This window comes from Rhinolophus ferrumequinum, chromosome 17 (assembly GCF_004115265.2).
Source record: "Rhinolophus ferrumequinum isolate MPI-CBG mRhiFer1 chromosome 17, mRhiFer1_v1.p, whole genome shotgun sequence".
Lineage (NCBI taxonomy): Eukaryota > Metazoa > Chordata > Mammalia > Chiroptera > Rhinolophidae > Rhinolophus > Rhinolophus ferrumequinum.
In genome coordinates, this window is record NC_046300.1 from 66274217 (window position 1) to 66293829 (window position 19613).

The following is a 19613-nucleotide window of genomic DNA, read 5'->3' on the forward strand; positions in this document are numbered from 1 at the left end:
TATTCATCTAAAAAGACTTTTCTTGCTATTCCTACCTTTTCTCGCAGCCACGTTACAAAAATCTTCCCACCCTCCAAGTTGTGTCTCATCTGAAGGCTTTTTGAAACCCCCAAATTGATTGGGACTTCTCCCACCTCTGAACTCCAAGACACCTGGTGCCCCTCTGGGGTTAGCCAGCCCATTCTATGTCATAAAACCAGATTAGCAGGATGGTTAGGCTCCCTGGCTTTACATAAGACACCTGCACATAATTCTTTGCCGGGGCACTACATACTTACAAACCACTCAAAGACTCAGATTCCTCCTCTACAAAAGGCAAAAAATGCAACAGCCCAGTGTGAGCAAGAAAAGAGCTATATAGGAGTCCTGCGCTAACCAAAAGTACAGCTTTCCTATGAAACCCTCTATAAGCCTAAGTGGCAACGAGTGAAAAGCAATCACCTCAGGACAGTCTTCCTCATGATGCAGGGGATAGAAGGAGGTAAAGCGCAGACGCTCACAGATGCAGTTCAAAGCTCTGGGGCTTGATGCTGAGAGGCTGAGTGTGGTTCCTGGAAAGGAGCTTGGGGCACGAGCTGCCCCTGGAATACCTGCTGCAAAACAAACGCTGAGTGCTAAGTTCGCTTTCACCTTTCTTTATACAAGTGAAAAAGTCAGATTTCTTTACGTCATCACATACAGGTGCTAATGTAGGTCTTTCGTAACAGTGCAGTGGTGTAAAGCAAATTCTCAAAAGGGGTGGGATGCCTGTGCTTGTAAAGCACGGAGCAAGCATGCTATCCCCGTCTGCTACTGTTTTCTAGTTTCTTTGCTGCGTGTCTGAGCTCTCTTACCTGACTGTAAATTCTCCAAGGAAATGTAAGTCAGTGATTTAGGCAGTGATTGGAAGAGAGGAGAGAGGAGGCTGATGGAAGCAGCAGATGGAAACATGGCTCAGAGGAAATATGGGCAGCCAATGTGACATGTGTCATGTGACAGGGTTTCCAGGATTAATGCATTTAATCCTCACAGCAATCCTGGGAAGTAAATGCAGTTATTGTCCCCATTTTACAGATGGATAAACTGAGGCCCAAGGAGGTGGAGTGACTTGCCCAAAGCCATATACTGTATTTGGGAAATGCAGACTCAGGATTCGGAACTCAACATTCTGGGTTCAGAGTCCAAGGTCTTGCCTGCTAAACTAGATTGTCCCTAAAAGAGGGGATTTTAAAATTTTCAAGTAGCAATAAAACAAAAAGAGTAGGAGTTTCCAGTCTGGATCTACCAGTATTTAACAGGTACAAACGTAAGGACAAGTTTATTAACACCTTCCTGGTAGTTTATCCAGTGGACAGAAGAGGTGGAGACTCACCCACAACACCGTGTTGGCTTTGGGTTGCACGTGGACTTGACAATAAAACAGGTAAAATGCTGACTTTGTCAGTAGGCTTGTATAAAATTTCATGTTTCTCCTTAAAGTACTTGATTTAAAGTCCTCCAAGGAGAGGTTCAGCAAAAATTCAGGACTGGGGAAAACTTGAGAGATCAATATGATGGTGAGACCTCTAAGTTGGTCCTAAAAAGGTGGAGATCAAGGAAAGTTTCCAAGAGGAAGAGACAGCTAAAGTGAGATCAGGAGTGAGAGTCAGAGTTAGCTTAATGGACAAGACACTGGGTGGGTTCACTCATAGCCATTTCCAAACTCTTTCTCCTTTATTGTCCCCCACTATGGAGGCTTGAGGAGTTAGTCGCTTCCCAGATTCCCTTGAAGTTAGAGGGGTCTATGTGACCAAGTTCAGCCAATAAGTCTCCAACAGAAGTATGCTGAAGGTTTTTCTGGAAAACGTTTTACTTTTCTTATGAAGGAGACAGAAATGATTGGTTTAGCCCTTTCCCATTCTTTCTGCCTTGAATATGGGTGTAATACCTGGAGCTATCTTATGACCACGAGGCAACAAGGTTGAGACAAAAAAAACAAACCCCAAAACTGGCACAGAACCAGCCCTGTCATTATCATGCTGCTGAAGTGATGCTAGCTGTTATCTATCTCTACTTCTTATGTGAGAAAAATGAGCTGCTAGTTGAGTCCAATTTTTTCCCATTGCTTGCAATCACAAGTACTCCTAACTCATATGCTAAGCAAAGTGGGGGAAAATGAGCTATTCCAGGCAGAAATTCCAGTATGTGCAAAAACCTGGAGGGAAGAAAGACTAGCATGTTTGAACATGGGAGAGTAAAGGTGCTGGTAGTGGGTGCTGAGTGCTGGCTGTGACAAGCAATAAAACTGGAAAATCACACAAGGGTGACGTGCAGGGCCCTGTACAACTTGTAAGTTTAGAATTTGGAGATTGTAACAATGGGGGACTATGGAAAATCATGTGCGTGTGTGTGTGTATGTGTGTGTGTTTAATCAAAGGAGTGACTGGGATAAAGTTAATTCTCAAAAGACCCTTCTGGGTTGAGCTCATTCATTCAGTAAACACTTTGTGAGCATGGGAAAGTAAATTGGTACAATCACTTTGGAAAACTGTTTTGAAGTATCTACTAAAACTACGCAATCCACTACAAAGAAATAAATGCACGTGTCCACAAAAGACAAGGCCAAGTTTATTCATAGACGCTTTACCTATAATAGCCAAAAATAGGTAGCAACCCAAATGCCCATCAAGTCTGAAACAGCTGAATAATCTGTGGTCATTCTCATATAATAGAGCACTACACTGCAATAAAGAAAAGGATGAGTTGCTGCTACATGCAAGGACGTGGATGAAAATCACAGACCTAAAGATGAGCAAAAGAAGCTTACAGGGAAAAGGAGATATTTGGGTTAGTCTGGATCCTCCAAAACAGAGAGGTCAAGATAAAATGTCCAAGAAATAATTAAGAGAATTACCCCTGAGGGGAAATGGGGAGGTAGCCAGGAGAGGCTGGGAACCATCAGACTGTGATGCAGGTCTGCCCTGACAGAAAGGAGGAAGGAATGTTGAACAGAAATGTCCCAGACCAGAATGCAGTCCTGAGAAAGCTCAGCAAGGCCAGTGGGGTGTCCTTGAGACAGAATTGCCCCTCAGAGGTATTTCCCATCTCCCAGGAATGAGCCTGCCATGCAGTCAAAGGTTGGAGCAGCCTGTGGAAGGCGTGTCCTCCCACAGATGCAGTGATGGATATCAGAGCTCAGCAGAATCTGCCATAGGACAATCCCTCTCTCTGAGAGATGCATTTTCATGGCCACAACAATGGACAAATACATAGATGCAGGTGCAGAATAGGCAAAACCAATATTTGGTGATGAAAGTCAAAATGGTGGTTATTTCCTGAATGGATAGGGCTGGGGTATGTACAATAGGGCACCGGGAAGACCCTCTTGCAGCAGCTGAAAGTGTTCAGTATCTTCATGGCAGTGGTGATTTTGTGGGTAAAAATCTTTCAAGACGTCATCTGAGGTTTATATACTTTGTGTATCTCTGCAGAAAAATTAAGAAGTATTTACTGAGTGAACGCTCTATTTCAAATGCTGCGCTTAGCCCTAGGCACATGGGAACTAAAGCAGACAGGGACACCACCTGTAAGGGGCATGCAGCAAGGAGCAGGATCTGGAGCATAGAACCGGGGAGGCCGTGCAGTGTCCCTACTGAGGAGGCTAGTGCAATGAGCCCGAGGCGTGTGAGACTGTCTGCAGACAGTCAAGTCCAAGAGACAATCTGTCAAAGACTCTTGAAAAGAGAGAGTAAAGCAAAACAACTGACTTGCAAAAAATGGGAACTAGAGATGCGAAATCAAATCAGAAATCATCAAAACTGTTTACAAAGGAAAATGCTTTTGGAGAGATCAATTACAGGAAAATTCGGTGTGACTGTTCACACTAGGACCCCAGGGAGCCCTGAGTCCTGGGAATTGCATCTTTTCCTGGAGTCAGGCTCATCTCCCTGTGCCCAGCCTGGCAGTTTCATTTGGTTTACAGGGATCCACTGGGAAATTGTGTCTGATATTTTCAAAGCCAGGAAAGGATTTCACACCTTTGTGAGGACTGCTGGGAGACAGGTAAAAAAATGCAGCCTTGGGAGAAGCTGTGCCAATTAGAGCAAATTAGAACCAAATGACCTATCATTTGCCGGAAATGCATAACGGAACTCATGCTGTTCTGGAAAACTGAGGATTTTCCCTGTGAGCTCATTTGCTCAGAGAATGTTCTTTATGGAAAAGTGCTTGTATTGATTATTCCTTAATAAAAATTTTTAAAAAGTAAACTCATTCCAAATGACTCTGTGTTGCCTGTGCTTCTATTACCAGTACTTAATTTCCAACCATTTTCAGCTTGGGATGGTGATGTTGCCTGCCAAGCTCTGAAACCACACACACACACACACACACACTTCCCCCAATCCCCAGCCTGCTCTCAAAATGGGAGCTCTCCACAGGTTTCACAAGAAAGAACTATACATAGAACATTTCATACTTGTCTAACTTTTACTAGGCTTTTCAGTCTGTGATAAATGCAAAAAAAAAAAAGTATTCAATAATTTACTGTGCTGAGATGGCAGCATAGCTGAGTCACCCAACTCAAGCACTTTAGGAAAATTTCCATCAGGTGCCATCCTGCTCTCTGACCTAAGTTTTATTTAAACTTATTGGATGAATCTGAATCAACTTGACATGTGCACACTTCAGGGCATGGTTAGTTTTAGATTAATTAAGTTCCTTACGTCTTTATGATTAAGAAACCAAGATTATAAAACATTAATATAAAAATCACAAATTATAAAGTGAAAAGTAAAATCACTTAACATTTCCTGAAATCACTGGAATCATTAGGTAAGCTTAATTAAACAAAGTAAGAGTAATTAGGTGGTAAATTAAGCACAGTGCTTTCAAAAGGCTCTCATTGGGATGGACCAAACAGTTTAACGAAAATAAGAAAGTTGGACCATATGATTTCACTGATGTGTGATATATAAACCAAAAACAGCAAAAGAAAAAGACAAACAAATGAGAAACATAAAGTCATAGACACAAACATGATTTAGTGGTTACCAGAGGGTAAAGGGGGAGGGGGTTGGTAGATGAGGGTAAAGGGGATCAAATACATGGTGATGGAAGAACTGACTCTGGGTGGTGAGCACACAATGGGATTTATAGATGATGTACAACAGAATAGAACACCTGAAATCTATATAACTTTACTAACAATTGTCACCCCAATAAACTTTAATTAAAACAAAAAGAGAGAGACGTCATCAAAATGGCAGCCTGAAGTGAGCCTCTGGAAATCTCCCCTGGAATTTATAACAAATTGAAAAACGATAACTCCACAAAGGACTCCCTGCACAGCAGACAGGCAAGGCAAAGAGTCTCACTACTGTATTCATCTAAAGGTGGGTAAATTGCACGAGCAGGGGAGGTGGGAAGGGAGAAGGGCAGAGAAGGGAGAAAAGACGGGCCGGCACGTGTGCAGGACGCAGACCTGGCTCAGTGCTCCGACCTCGCTGCATCCGGGAACTACCGCAGCTGCAGGAGAGGGAAGAAGTCGGACTGCTAGGGCTCCGTTTATGGCCCACAGGGCTGAGGGGACAGGATATAACACAGCTGAACCCAACACTCATGGCAGAGACCTCGGAGCAAAGACTGAGGGAAGAAGGCTGAAAACAGTGCTTGAAGCCCTCACTGCCGAGCAGAGAATGGAAGCCGTAGGCGCTGAGACTAGCCGCCCCTTCCTAACCCTCCCAGAGCTCGCCCCGTCACTACCGGCCCAATGCTAGAAGGGGAAGAGTAGTAGTGTCAGATCAAAAGAACAGAATATTTGCAGTTCTGAGAACTGTGGTCTGCAGACAAATATTTGCAGCCCAACTAATTCCAGCAAAGGGGAGGGAGCTGTGGAGGCAGGACCGGCTGTGGTGGTGGTCACCGCCATTGCTCTGGGCCACCTCTCACAACTCACCCCGCCCCTGTCCCTACCTATCTGGGCAGATCCCTGCAGGAGTAAACAGAACTGCTGAAACACTCAGGTTCTGAATCTGGTGCAGGAAGAGCTTTGGAACGTCAAAAGATCTCCGCATACCCACACGGACGCAGTGCCCTATGACCCAGGTGAACTGTTAACAGAGGAGAAGCCTGCCTTCCAGGGAATCCCCCCATTGTGTGAGAAGCTGGAATAATGCAGAGAAAACATAACACTACAGTGTGAGAGAGAAAAAAAGGCTGCAGTCAGAGAGAAAATAAAACATTCTAGAAACATGTACTGGAAAACAAAAGAAAGACCTCTTCCTATCAACCTGTTGCAGAACCCACTCCTGTAGATGTCTAGGAAGAGAAATAATAAATCATTAATTGCCATGAATAACCAAAGCAAAAGACAGCTCAGGAAGAAAGTGAAAAGTCTCCAGAAAATGAACTTAAAAATATGGAAATATGTGACTTAAATGACAGAGAATTCAAGATTGCAGTTCTGAAAAAACTCAACGAGATGCAAGAAAACACAGAAAGGCAGTTGAATGAACTCAGAAACACAATCAAAGAACAACATGAACATTATACCAAAGAGATTGAAAGTTTAAAAAAGAACCAAATAGAATTTCTGGAGATTAAGAACTCAATAGAAGAAATGAAGAATGAAATAGCCACCTTAGGTAGTAGAGTTGACCAGATGGAAGAAAGAATCAGTGACACTGAAGATAGAAACCTGAAAATGACACAGATGGAAGAAGAAAGAGACTTGAGACTTAAAAGAAATGAAAGAACTCTACAAGAACTTTCTGACTCCCTCAGAAAGAGCAATATAAGAATAATGGGCATACCAGAAGGAGAAGAAAGAGAGAACGGAACTGAGAGTATATTCAAACAAATAGTCAATGAGAACTTTCCAAACTTGTCGAAAGAACTGTATCCTCGAATCCAAGAAGCAAATAGAACACCTAATTACCTCAATCCCAAGAGGTCTTCCCCAAGGCACACTGTATTGAAGCTGTCAAAAATCAACAACAAAGAAAGAATCATCAAGGCAGCCAGGGAAAAGAAGACGGTAACCTACAAAAGAAAGCCCATTAAAATATCATCAGATTTTCAGAGAAACTCTACAAGCCAGGAGGGAGTAGAAACAAATATTCAAACATTGAAGGAGAGAAATTATGAGCCAAGCATAATATACCCAGCAAAGATATCCTTTAGATATGAAGGAGGAGTGAAGACCTTTCCAGACATACAGAAGCTGAGGGAATTTTCTGATACACGACCTGCACTACAAGAAATACTAAAGGAGGCTATTCAACCACCATCAACAGACAATTTGTGGCAACCAAAACATAAAAAGGGGGAGCGTAAAGGCCTGAACCTGAATATGGGAGTGGAGAAATTAGGCATGCTGAGGAAAATGGAATACTCTAAATATCAAAATTTCTTTTACATAAACTTAATGGTAACCACTCAAAAAAAATCCAGAACTGAAATATATACTGTAATAAAAGAAGAAACAGAGGGAAACATCATAGAATACCACCACATAAAAATAATAGACAACAACAAAAAGGCAAACAAACAATGGAGACACACACTTACCAGAAAACTAAAGATAGAATGATACGAAATCCTCACATATCAATAATCACCCTAAATGTAAATGGACTGAACTCACCAATAAAAAGGCACAGAGTAGCACATTGGATCAAAAAACTAAAACCAACATTATACTGTCTCCAAGAGACGCATCTCAGCTACAAGGACAAGCATAGACGCAAAGTGAAAGGGTGGAAATTGACACTCCAAGCAAATGGTATCCAGAGAAAATCAGGTGTAGCCATAATGATATCACATGAAACAGACTTCAGGGTGAAAAAGGTAACAAGAGACAAAGATGGACATTTCATAATGGTAAAGGGGACTATACAACAAGAAGACATAACAGTCATCAATATTTATGTCCCCAATGAGGGAGCACTGAAATATACCAAGCAACTACTAACAGAACTAAAGGGAGAAATTGACCAAAACACAGTTATACTAGGGGACCTAAATACATCATTGACAGCTATGGATAGATCATCCAAACAGAAAATAAATAACGAAATAGCAGCCCTAAATGATACATTAGATGAAATGACATAATTGACATATATAGAGCACTTCATTCTAAAACATCAGACTATACATTCTTTTCTACGGCACTGGGAACATTCCGAAGGATAGACCATATATTGGGACATAAAATCAGCCTCAGCAAATTTAAGAAGACTGAAATCATACCAAACATGTTTTCTGATCACAAGGCTTTGAAATTGGATATCAGCTGCAAAAAGAAAGCAGGAAAAACCACAAATACATGGAGATTAAACAACATACTTTTAAAGGACGACTGGGTCAAAGAAGAAATTAGAGGAGAGATCAAAAGATACATAGAAACAAATGACAATGAAAATATATCCTACCAAAATTTTTGGGATGCAGTGAAAGCAGTTTTAAGAGGGAAATTTATATCATTACAGACCTATCTCAAGAAACAAGAAAAATCCCAAATAAATAACCTCACATTACACCTTAAAGAACTAATAAAAGAAGAACAAATGAAATCCAAGGTCAGCAGAAGAAAGGAAATAATAAAAATCAGAGCAGAACTAAATGAAATAGAGAACAAAAAGTCAATAGAAAACATTAATGTGACAAAGAGCTGGTTCTTTGAAAAGATTAACAAAATTGACAAACCCTTGGCTAGACTCACTAAGATAAAAAGAAGACACTAACAAACAAAATCAGAAATGAAAACAGGGAAGTTATCACGGATGCCACAGAAATACAAAGGATCACCCAAGAATACTATGAAGGACTATATGCCACCAAATTGAATAACCTAGAAGAAATGGACAAGTTCTTAGAAACATATAGCCTTTCTAGGCTGAACCATGAAGAATTGGAAAATCTAAACAGACTGATCACCAGTAAGAAAATTGAATGTCATCCAAAACCTTCCCAAAAGCAAAAGTTCGGGACCAGATGGCTTCACTGGTGAATTCTACCAAACCTTCAAAGAGGATCTAATACCAATCCTGCTCAAACTCTTCCAAAAAGTTGAAGAAGAGACAGCACTCCCGGCCTCATTTTATGAGGCCAACATAACCCTGATACCAAAACCTGGTAAGGACAACACAAAAAAAGAGAACTACAGACCAATATCTCTGATGAATACAGATGCAAAAATCCTAAACAAAATTCTAGCAAATCGAATGCAACAATGCATTAAAAGATTATTCATCATGGACAAGTGGGATTCATCTCAGGGGCACAAGGATGGTTCGACATACACAAATCCATCAATATGATACATCACATAAACAAAATAACGGACAAAAATTATATGATTATATCAATTGATGCAGAAAAAGCATTTGACAAGATACAACATCCATTTATAATTAAAACACTTAATAAAATAGGTATGGAAGGAAAATACCTTAACATAATAAAGGCCATATATGACAAGCCCTCAGCTAATCTTATAATTAATGGTGAAAAACTGAAGCCCTTTGCTCTACGTTCAGGAACATGACAGGGCTGTCACCTCTGCTTTTCAAGATAGTGTTGGAAGTCCTCACCAGAGAAATCAGGCAACAGAAATAAATAAAAGGCATCCAAATTGGGAATGAAGAAGTTAAATTGTCACTCTTGGCAGATGACATGATGCTATATATATAGAAAACCCTAAAGACTCTACCAAAAAGCTATTAGAAACAATCAACGAATACAGTAAAGTTGCAGGCTACAAAATCAACATACAAAAGTCCATTGCATTCCTATATACTAACAATGAAATCTCAGAAAAAGAAATTACAAAAAAACACAATTCCTTTTGCAATTGCAGCAAAAAAGAATAAAATACCTAGGAATAAACTTAACCAACGATGTGAAAGACCTATATGCTGAAAACAACAAGACGTTTTTAAAAGAAATTGAAGAAGACACAAAGAAATGGAAAGACATTCAGTGTTCATGGATTGGAAGTATCAACATAGTTAAAACAGCCATATTACCCAAAGCAATATACAGGTTGAATGCAATCCCCATCAAAATCCCAATGGCATTTTTTAAAGAAATAGAACAAAAAATCATCACATTTGTTTGGAACAACAAAAGACCCCGAATAGCCAAAGAAATCTTAAGAAAAAAGATCAATACTGGAGGTATCACACTCCCTGACTTTAGCTTGTACTACAGGGCTACAATAATCAAAACAGCATGGTATTGGCAGAAAAACAAGAGACACTTAGACCAATGGAATAGAATTGAGAACTCAGAAATAAAACCACGTAAATATGGACAGATTATTTTTGATAAAGAAGCAGAAAACGTACAATGGAGAAAAGACAGCCTCTTCAATAAATGGTGTGGGGAGAATTGGAAAGCCACGTGCAAAAGAATGAAACTGGGCTGCTATCTGTCACCATGTACCAAAATTCATTCAAAATGGATCAAAGCATAAGACCTGACACAATAAACTGCATAGAAGAAAACATAGGTACTAAACTTATGGACCTTGGGTTCAAAGGGCATTTCATGAATTTCACTCCAAAGGCAAGGGAAGTAAAAGCTAAAATAAATGAATGGGACTATATCAAACTTAAAAGCTTCTGCACAGCAAAAGGAACCATCAACAAAATAAACAGGCAGCCAACTGAATTGGAGAAGATTTTTGCAAACAGTGCCTCCAATATGGGGCTAATATCCAAAATATACAAGTAAGTCATGCAACTCAACAACAAAAAAACAAATAACCCAATTGAAAAATGGGCAGAGGACCTGAAGAGACATTTCTCCAAAGAGGACATACAAATGGCAAATACACATATGGGAAAATGCTCAACATCACTAATCATCAGAGAAATGCAAATAAAAACCACAATGAGATATCACCTCACCCCAGTTAGAATGGCTGTCATCAACAAGACAAATAGCAACGAGTGTTGGAGAGGATGTGGAGAAAAAGGAACCCTCATACACTGTTGGTGGGAATGCAGACTGGTGCAGTCTCTATGGAAGGCAGTGTGGAGGTTCCTCAAAAAATTACCAATAGAATTAGCATATGTCCCAGCAATCCCTCTCCTGGGTATCTACCCAAAAAATCTGAAAACATTTATCCATAAAGACACATGTGCTCCAATGTTCATTGCAGCTTTATTTACGGTGGCCAAGACATGGAAACAACCAAAATGTCCTTCAATAGCTGAATGGATAAAGAAGTTGTGGTATATATACACAATGGAATACTATTTGGCATTTAGAAAAGATAACATAGGAACATTTGTGACAACATGGATGGATCTTGAGAGTATGATGCTAAGCGAAATAAGTCAGACAGAAAAAGCAAAGAACTATATGATTTCACTGATATGTGGTATACAAACCAAAAGCAACAAAACAACAAGACAAACAAATGAGAAACAAAAACTCATTGACACAGACAATAGTTTAGTGGTTACCAGAGGGTAAGGGGGGTGGGGGGTGGAGATGAGGGTAAGGGGGATCAAATATATGGTGATGGAAGGAGAACTGACCCTGTGTGGTGAACACACAATGGGATTTATAGATGATGTAATACAGAATTGTACACCTGAAATCTATGTAACTTTACTAACAATTGTCACCCCAATAAACTTTAATTTAAAAGAAAAAAGAAAAGAAAAGAATGTGGGATAGGGCACAGTCAACGGTATTGTAACAGCTATATAAGTTGTCAGAGAGATGGTAGATTGGGGGGGAAGTATCTTTTGTGAGGGTTTTAAATATCTAAGTAGCAGGTTGCCTTGTACATCTGAAACTAATAAAAAATAAATTTAAAAAAGAAGAAGAAAAGAAGAAAGTTGGGTTCCAGAAGTCCTTGGGTGGGATTTGAATCTGAAAGGAACTTGTCAGACGTCTGGTGGCCCTTGTAGCAGGAGTGCACAATTCCTGTGGAAAGCAGAGAGTGGGCTCTAGACTTTCTGCCCCTTCTCTCCTGACCTTGTCCAGCCTATTCTCCACTACCAGACACAAGATAGGGAGCCAGGGGCTGCCAAGCAAATGCATTTTAAAGATGCAATGAAATGTGATTCCCGCCTTCTAGAGTTAACATGGTACTTTTCTCTCCTGGTTTTAGATCTGGGGGAAAGGAAGAAAGAAGAAAGGAGGGAGTCAATTGCAAATTACATTAAAATAATAATGAGGGCTTCCCAAGTGCCAGAGCCTTTGACAGGTTTGATCATTCTTATGTCTTTACCTTTCCCCCATGAGGATGAGGTGGGATTGTAACTCTCACCCTGTGTTAGAAACTGGAGCAGAGAGAAGTTAGGTAACTTTCCCCATCTTCACACATTGAGGAGGGGCAGAACCAAGGCCCTGATAAGAGGGATGGGTTTCTCACCTCCACAGGGTGGGGAGGCCTCTTGCATTCATATATTCAAGATGTATTGACTGGGGCCTTTTCTTCCTCTGTACCAGGTGTTGTAGGGCTAAAGATACATGTGAAGAGACAAATGAAAAGCAATTAAGCAACTACCAAAGTCAGAGAGTACTAATGCTCAGCAGAGAATATTTAAAAGCTGGTATGATAGTGACTGATGGCCTCTTGCATTGGATGGTCACCTCTGAAGATATGGCATATGAGCTGAGATATGAATAAGAAGGTGCCAGTTATTCTGAGTTCAGGGAGAAGAACACTCCATGCCAAGGGCAGAGGCAGGTGCAGAGACCACAAGGGAGGAAGGAGTTGGTCATGTGAAAGTAACAGGAAGAGGCCTGGGCTGTGGATTCAAGATTACTACAAATTCTTTGTCTATTTCCCTCCCCTTGAATCTGGGTATACCTTGTGACTTGCTTTGACCAGTGGAACATGAATGAAGTGACTGTTTCCATTTTGGGCCTAGGATTCTGGCAATTTCCTATTTCGCTCTCCTGGAGCCCTGAGCCAACCCATAAAGGAATCCAGCTACACTACTGGAGAGACCATGTGGAGAGAAAGATGCTTGGCCACGCCCCAGCTGAGAGGCCAGTCATGTGAGAAAACTAACAGCCCCAGCAGAGGTCCCATGCAGCCACATGAGTAACCCCAACTGACACCACAGTGGAATGGAGATGAGCCTCCCAGCTGATCCCAGCCAATCCATAGAATCAGGAGAAATAACCCATGGCTGCTATTTTAAGCAAGTTTCAGGCTGGTGCAGCAATAGATCATTAAAGCAGCCAATGTGAAAGAAATTAAGTGGAGCAAAGAGGAATGGTAGAAAATGAAGCTGGAGAGGTTGCCAAGGGCTAGATCAGATGGGGCCTGCAAACCACCGGAAGCAGTTGGGATTTCATTCAATGTGTGATCAGAAGCCATCAGGGGCTTAAAGGGTGTGACGTGAGCCGATGACTTATATATTTTTCAAGCTTATTCTGGATGTTGTGTGGTGAATACTGGAGTAGGGAGAGCAAGCGAGGAAGCTAGGAAACATCAGTAAGTGACTATTGTGAGAAAACCAGCAAGAGATAATGGCAAACTGGACCAAGGTGGTCTCAGTGGAAATTCAGTAAATTGATTTATGTGTTTTGGAGACAGAGTCAAAAGAATGCGTTACTAGATGGAGTGTACCTTGGGACTCATTGAGGATGACTGCTTGATCTTTAGCTTGAGGAACTCAGCTGATGGCACCCTGTTCTCAAAGCTGGAAAAAGACTGAGGAACAGGAGCAGGTTTGGAGAAAAGAGAACAAGAGTTGCCTTAACCGTGCTAAATTTGAGGCATCAATAAGATATCTGAGTGGAAATATCAAATGGACAATTGACTATACGGTTATGGGGAGTCAGGGAGTAGCTTGGTATTTGAAGCTTTGGATCTAAACTGAGTCTCAGGGTGCTCTGACACTTGGAGATGAGGGGAGGGGAAGATTTAGCCACAGAGGCAAAGAAGGAACAGCAATGAGGTGGGAGGAAAACCCAGAGTCTATGAGGGCCATAGAAGCCAGGAGAAACAAAGTTGTTAAAGGAGAAGGGGGCAATCAAATGAAGACAAATAAGAACAGAGGTGACCATTGGTTGAACCAATGGAAGTCACTGGTGACCCATGAAGTCGTTGGTGACTCATAAAGGAACCATCCAGAAGGACTACACATTTCAGAAGATATGGCATAGAACAGAAACTGGTTCCCACCCCTTCCTAATCAATGCAGAGTATTTAAATTCCTAAATCTTTTATCAATACAGGGAAGGAATGAGAATATAAAGGATCCTGAATTAACTGAGTTTAAACTTTAAAAGCGGGAGTTTTCCCACAGATGCCATCAGGAAAAATGAAAGCTCTAAAGGGAATATATAAAAATAAGTCCTAGGCTTGGGAAATAGAAATATAAAGTGAGTTAAATTTGATATACCTGAATACATGGTTCAAAAATATCGGACCTGCTGCATCAGTATCCAGACCCTCCAGGGAGAAGGATCAACCTTGGCCTTTGTAGGGTCTATAGTAGTGGCGCACAGCTGTGTGTGTGTGTGTGGGGGGTAATGCCCACTTCCCCAAGGAACATTTGGTGATGTTTAGAGACATCTGGGGTTGTCACGATGGGGGTGCTACTGTTATCTAGTGAATAGAGGTAGCTAGCTTCTTTAAGCTGCTAACTATCCTACATTGCACAGGATACTCCCCACAGCAGAGAAGTATCTGGCTCCAAGTGTCAAAAATGCTGAGGTCAAGAAACTCTAGTCTATAGGAAGTCCCAGTTGGAGAGAAAGAAAGTAACTTATCATAAGGCACGAGAAAACCAAAAGCTGGAATCCTCTCTATGTAGCTAACCACCTCCAGCTTGCTTCACCCTTGATTAGACTGTAGAGTTAGGGAAGCCAGATGTCTTGGTTCAACCTCTTTCTGATAATTTATCTGTGCTGTCTCTGGCATCACCGCCTGTACCCCAGCTCAACAGACCTCTCACCCACCACAAGACGAAGCTGTGAACAGCCTAGTCAGGGCCCTAATTCCAAACGTTTCAAATATGAAGAAAGCTTTTTAACGTCAAGCACTTTTATAGACCCTTACACCTCAGTCATTGTATTTTTAGCTTCTGTTGGCTCAGGAAATGACAAGAAATTATCTTATTTCCAGTAGTACTTTTAAAACAACTGTGAAAGAATTGTTTTTATTGGTAGCATTATATCTAATGTGACAAGATGGGGTTGATGGTTAGTGGAATTTTCCTGCAGTTCTGAAATTGCTGCTAAGGCCCAAAACTGAGAACAAAGGATATTAATACTCATATCACAAGTTCAAATATCTGACCTTTGAGAGTCAAAAGGACCAGCCACCTCCCTTCAGGGCTTTCTTTGGGGTAATTATTTAGGAAAATCACCATCTACACCATTACCATCATTTCTATCACCATCATCTCTGTGACCTCTGTTACCACCACTTCCTCCACTACCATCACCACAACTACCACTGCTATCACCACCATCATCACCATTATTATCTACCGCCGCCACCACCACCACCACCACCACCACCACCATCACCACCACCATCACCACCACCGTCACCTCCACCATCACCATCATCTCCAACATCACTCTCATCACCACCATGTCCACCATCACTACCACCACCACCACCACCACCACCACCATCACCACCACCATCACCATCATCTCCAACATCACTATCATCACCACCATGTCCACCATCACTACTACCACCACTGCCATCACCACCACTAGCAGCTCCAACACCATAACCATTACCACCACCATTACCCCAAACATCATTACCACCTCCACTACCATCACCAGTTCCACTGCCACCACCATCACCACTGCCATCACCATCACCACTACCACCACTGTAAAGAGAAAAAGTCACATTTTGGGGCAGTGCAGAGTTTTTTGAAGAGAGGCTCTTTCCTTTCCTTTTTTCCCCCTTGATGGAGAAGTGTGTCCCCACCTCCAAAGCCAGGAGACAGAGGCCCAGAGAGAATGCTTCATGGTGACTGGGGCTACCTGCCGGCAAGAGACTGGCATTCCATTTTCTAATTGGAAGACAGATTGACTTTCCTTTGTCCTCTAGAATTGGGGTAGGATGACCTGGTGGAGTCTGCCAAGAAAAGAGGGGGTCAGGAGCAACCCTACTCTCAGTCCCTAGTTTTTGAGAGGTACAAATTTGGATCTCATACATGCCCAGAATCCCTGAGTTGGCTGTGGAAGGTAGATAAGAAAGGACCCTTCACCATGGGGACAAAAAAGTCCCCATGCAGAGGATTATGGTGGGGTCAACTAAAAGGTGTGGCCAGATCCAGGTGGGGACTAAGAGTGCCCAGGGAGATGCTGAGAAATGAGCCCCTTGCAAGGCCAACCACACAAAGCCCACAACCCTGAGGCAACAACAGCTCTGAGCAACCAGACAAGTCCGTGAGCTTACCATATCCACGAAGGAAGCATAGCCATGCTTCTTCTCCTTCCTGCAGCCCTTCCTGCTATATGAGCCAATGCTAGTTGGGGGGTGTGGAGGGCAAATGGTATGAGAGAACATCCTTGCTTCTCCTGGAATCATAGCTCAAGACTGACCAAGGGCAAGAGCAGGAAAAGGGCTTTCAATCCAATATGACAGTGAAGTTTTAAAATGAACAGGACAGAGCCCAAAAGTCTAAAGTGATGTTTTTAGTAAAGGAACTGGTAAATTATAAAATCTAGCTGCAGTTCTACTGAGGACATGTTTCCTTACAGAAAATGTCATGTAGCTGGGTTGGATACAATTATTAGAAACACCAATGAATTGAGACACTTGAAAAACCAAGTTACAATGCACTGGGGAGTAGCCCTGTGCCAGGCACTGAGCTGGTATTCTGCATGCATTGTTTCATTCTCACACCATATTCTCACATGGTAGGCATGGTCAGAACTCTCACCCCTGTTTTTCAGATAAGAAATTGAGGCCCACATCAGGGCCACATAGCAACTAAATGGCAGAGTTAGGGTTCAAACTCTAAGTCTAATATTGTAACTGGGACCCTGACCGCTTCAGAATGCCTTATTAATCACAGCAGCAGACACTGGACCACACTGTTATGCATGTATAATTACAGGCTGTAAACTCAAGCATGCAGGAACACTTCTCAAATTTTCTGACAACTAAAATTAATTTTTTTGTCAGGTCCATGATCCTGGAGGTAATAGAAACAAAATTGCTCTCACTTAAGAATTTCTCTGACCCTTCCCAGGTTGAGGTCAAGTTCTGGGGGCCCTCAGGAATACCCAGGCATGGGAGGCAGGGGTGGTTGCAGCCCCCTGGAGGCTTCAATACCCTGTTCCTGCTCTTTGTGTCATCCTGAGACTTTCCTAGCTTCTTTCTGCCGAAACTCACTAATCGACCATCTCTACCCAAATGGTCCCACGCTGGGGTCTTCCCTCATCTATCCAGGGAATGGTTAGGAACATGAACTCTGGAGTTAGATTAGCTATGTGACTCTTGGCAAGTTACTTAACTAGTCTGTGACTTAGTTTCCTGTAAAACCTGTAAAATCAGTGGCTCCATAGGGATGTTAGAAACAATTAGAAAAGAGAATAGTTGTGAAATGCTTAGAACAGTGCCTGGCACAGCATAAATGCTTGACTAAAGTTAACTGTCATTATTTGGGGGTCAGAGGGAGGAAAACAATGACTCTCACTAATCAAGTCTTTTTCTTATGGACAATAGCTTTGAAATTAAAAATGCCAAAACCTTAACCCTTTTATTCCCTGGATTCTGTAACATCTTTTCTTAGACAATACAGGCAAATTGTCTAGCTTCACAAATTAGGGAGCTTGGGAATGGGGACTGGTTAATATCCCTAAATTCCACTCTACCCAGCCAGTTCTGTTTGAGACCTTTGAGCTGTCCTGCAACAACTCTGTAATTCCCACCCACCCTCTCCAAACACACCCCTCACTACCTCCATCATCTCTGTCTACAGGTTAGAATTTATTTATTGGATCCTTATCATGACCTTTGAAAACAAACAAAAAAAGCAGATTCAGTTCTCAGCTGCCACCTTTCTTAAATAAAAATTTTTGTATACTCAAAAATGTATTCATAATTGTGACACATGAGTTCTCTACTTTACAGAGGGGTATGTACAGATTAGAATGGAGTTTTGCTATGCAATCTCTTAGCCTCATGTTTCACGTGTAGACACATATATCAAATTTGCTCCATAATCAAATTTGCTAAACATATATATTTTTATTTTTTACATTATGGAAAACTTTAAACACATGCAAAAGTGGACCAAACAGGACCAGGAGTGCCCATGCACTTATCCTCAACTCATGGCCGATCCAGTTTTGTCCATCCCTACCCATATATTTTGAAGTAAATCTTAGAAATCATATAATATCATCTATGAATATCAGTATGTGTTTCTAAAGCCTTAGAATGCTCTTTTAAAACACAGTACTGTTATCTTTAAACAACTTAAAAAAACTAATGATGATTCCTTAATATTGTCATAAAGCCAATAAGTGTTCAAATTTTTTAGCAGTATCCAATCTGATACATCAGGCTTGAGGTTTGCACCTGGCAAATTGTTTTGCACCAGAGAACTCATTCCTCCCTCTGTTTTCCTCATAGACAAGCAATGTCATAGCCAAACCCATAGCCAGTTTTGCTAAGCACTCCAAAAAGGCCATCATGTGTGAAAGAACCATGGAAATGTGATGACAAAGGAACTGATTCCTTGTTCTGTCGTTTAGACAGAGGAGTCAAGAAGCTGCTGAGCGCAGAGGGCAGAGCAGGCGCACACACCTGATGGCACGCAACTGCCTGGCAGCTCCGTGGTAGGCGGGCGTTCCTGTCCAGTGACTGTCAGTCCTGGGGATTAACACGTGCTCCTGTGGGGCGCTGGGCTGACAGCAGCCCTGCGCGAACTGGAATCGCCAGGCTTTCCTTGTTAGTTTCTTCTAATGGTTCAGCAAACACTTTTGAGCTGAATCTAGCAGAGAAAGCATCTGAGGTATTTTATTATTACTATTTCATCTGGTTCCATTGCTAGTTATTTACATGAATCTTGTAATATCATTAACCTAAGGGCAGTTTCAAGCCTAATTCCTTGGAGTGTCTGCAGTATTAAATTTGTGGCCTATAATGGCTTTCCTTTTGACATCTGACATAAACCAAGGTGCCAGCAAATCAACAATGGAGTGATCCTATTTTCACTTTTAGAAAATATATGCACAGAAATATTCCCATAGCAGGCGCTCTGGTGCTCTGCCTGCACTCCTTGCCGTTTCTGCTCCTGTGTCCTGCCCCAGGCCCTTGCAGGGCAAGCCTGGAGTCACAGTAGTGCCCCCAGTATCGCCCAGTGAGGGGACACATTGGTGGATAAAAGCCCGTGGGTGGGATAACTCAGAGGGCCCTACACAGGGCTTCCCAGAGGTCCTGCCCAGTTCCAAGTCCCAGTTGTCTCCAGGGCTAACTTGTTCATTGTCGGCTACCCTCCCTTGCCCATCGCATTTCCTCCTCCTCTATCAGTGTTTCCTGGCACTACCTCTCATTATAAGGTGACCAACTCATTCTAGGAATCCCCCCAGACCCAGACAAGCCAGGACAATTGGCCACCTTACCTCCCGAATAAAACACTTATGCTCAAATCTTAGTCTCAGGGTTGTCTTCTGGTTACCCAAGA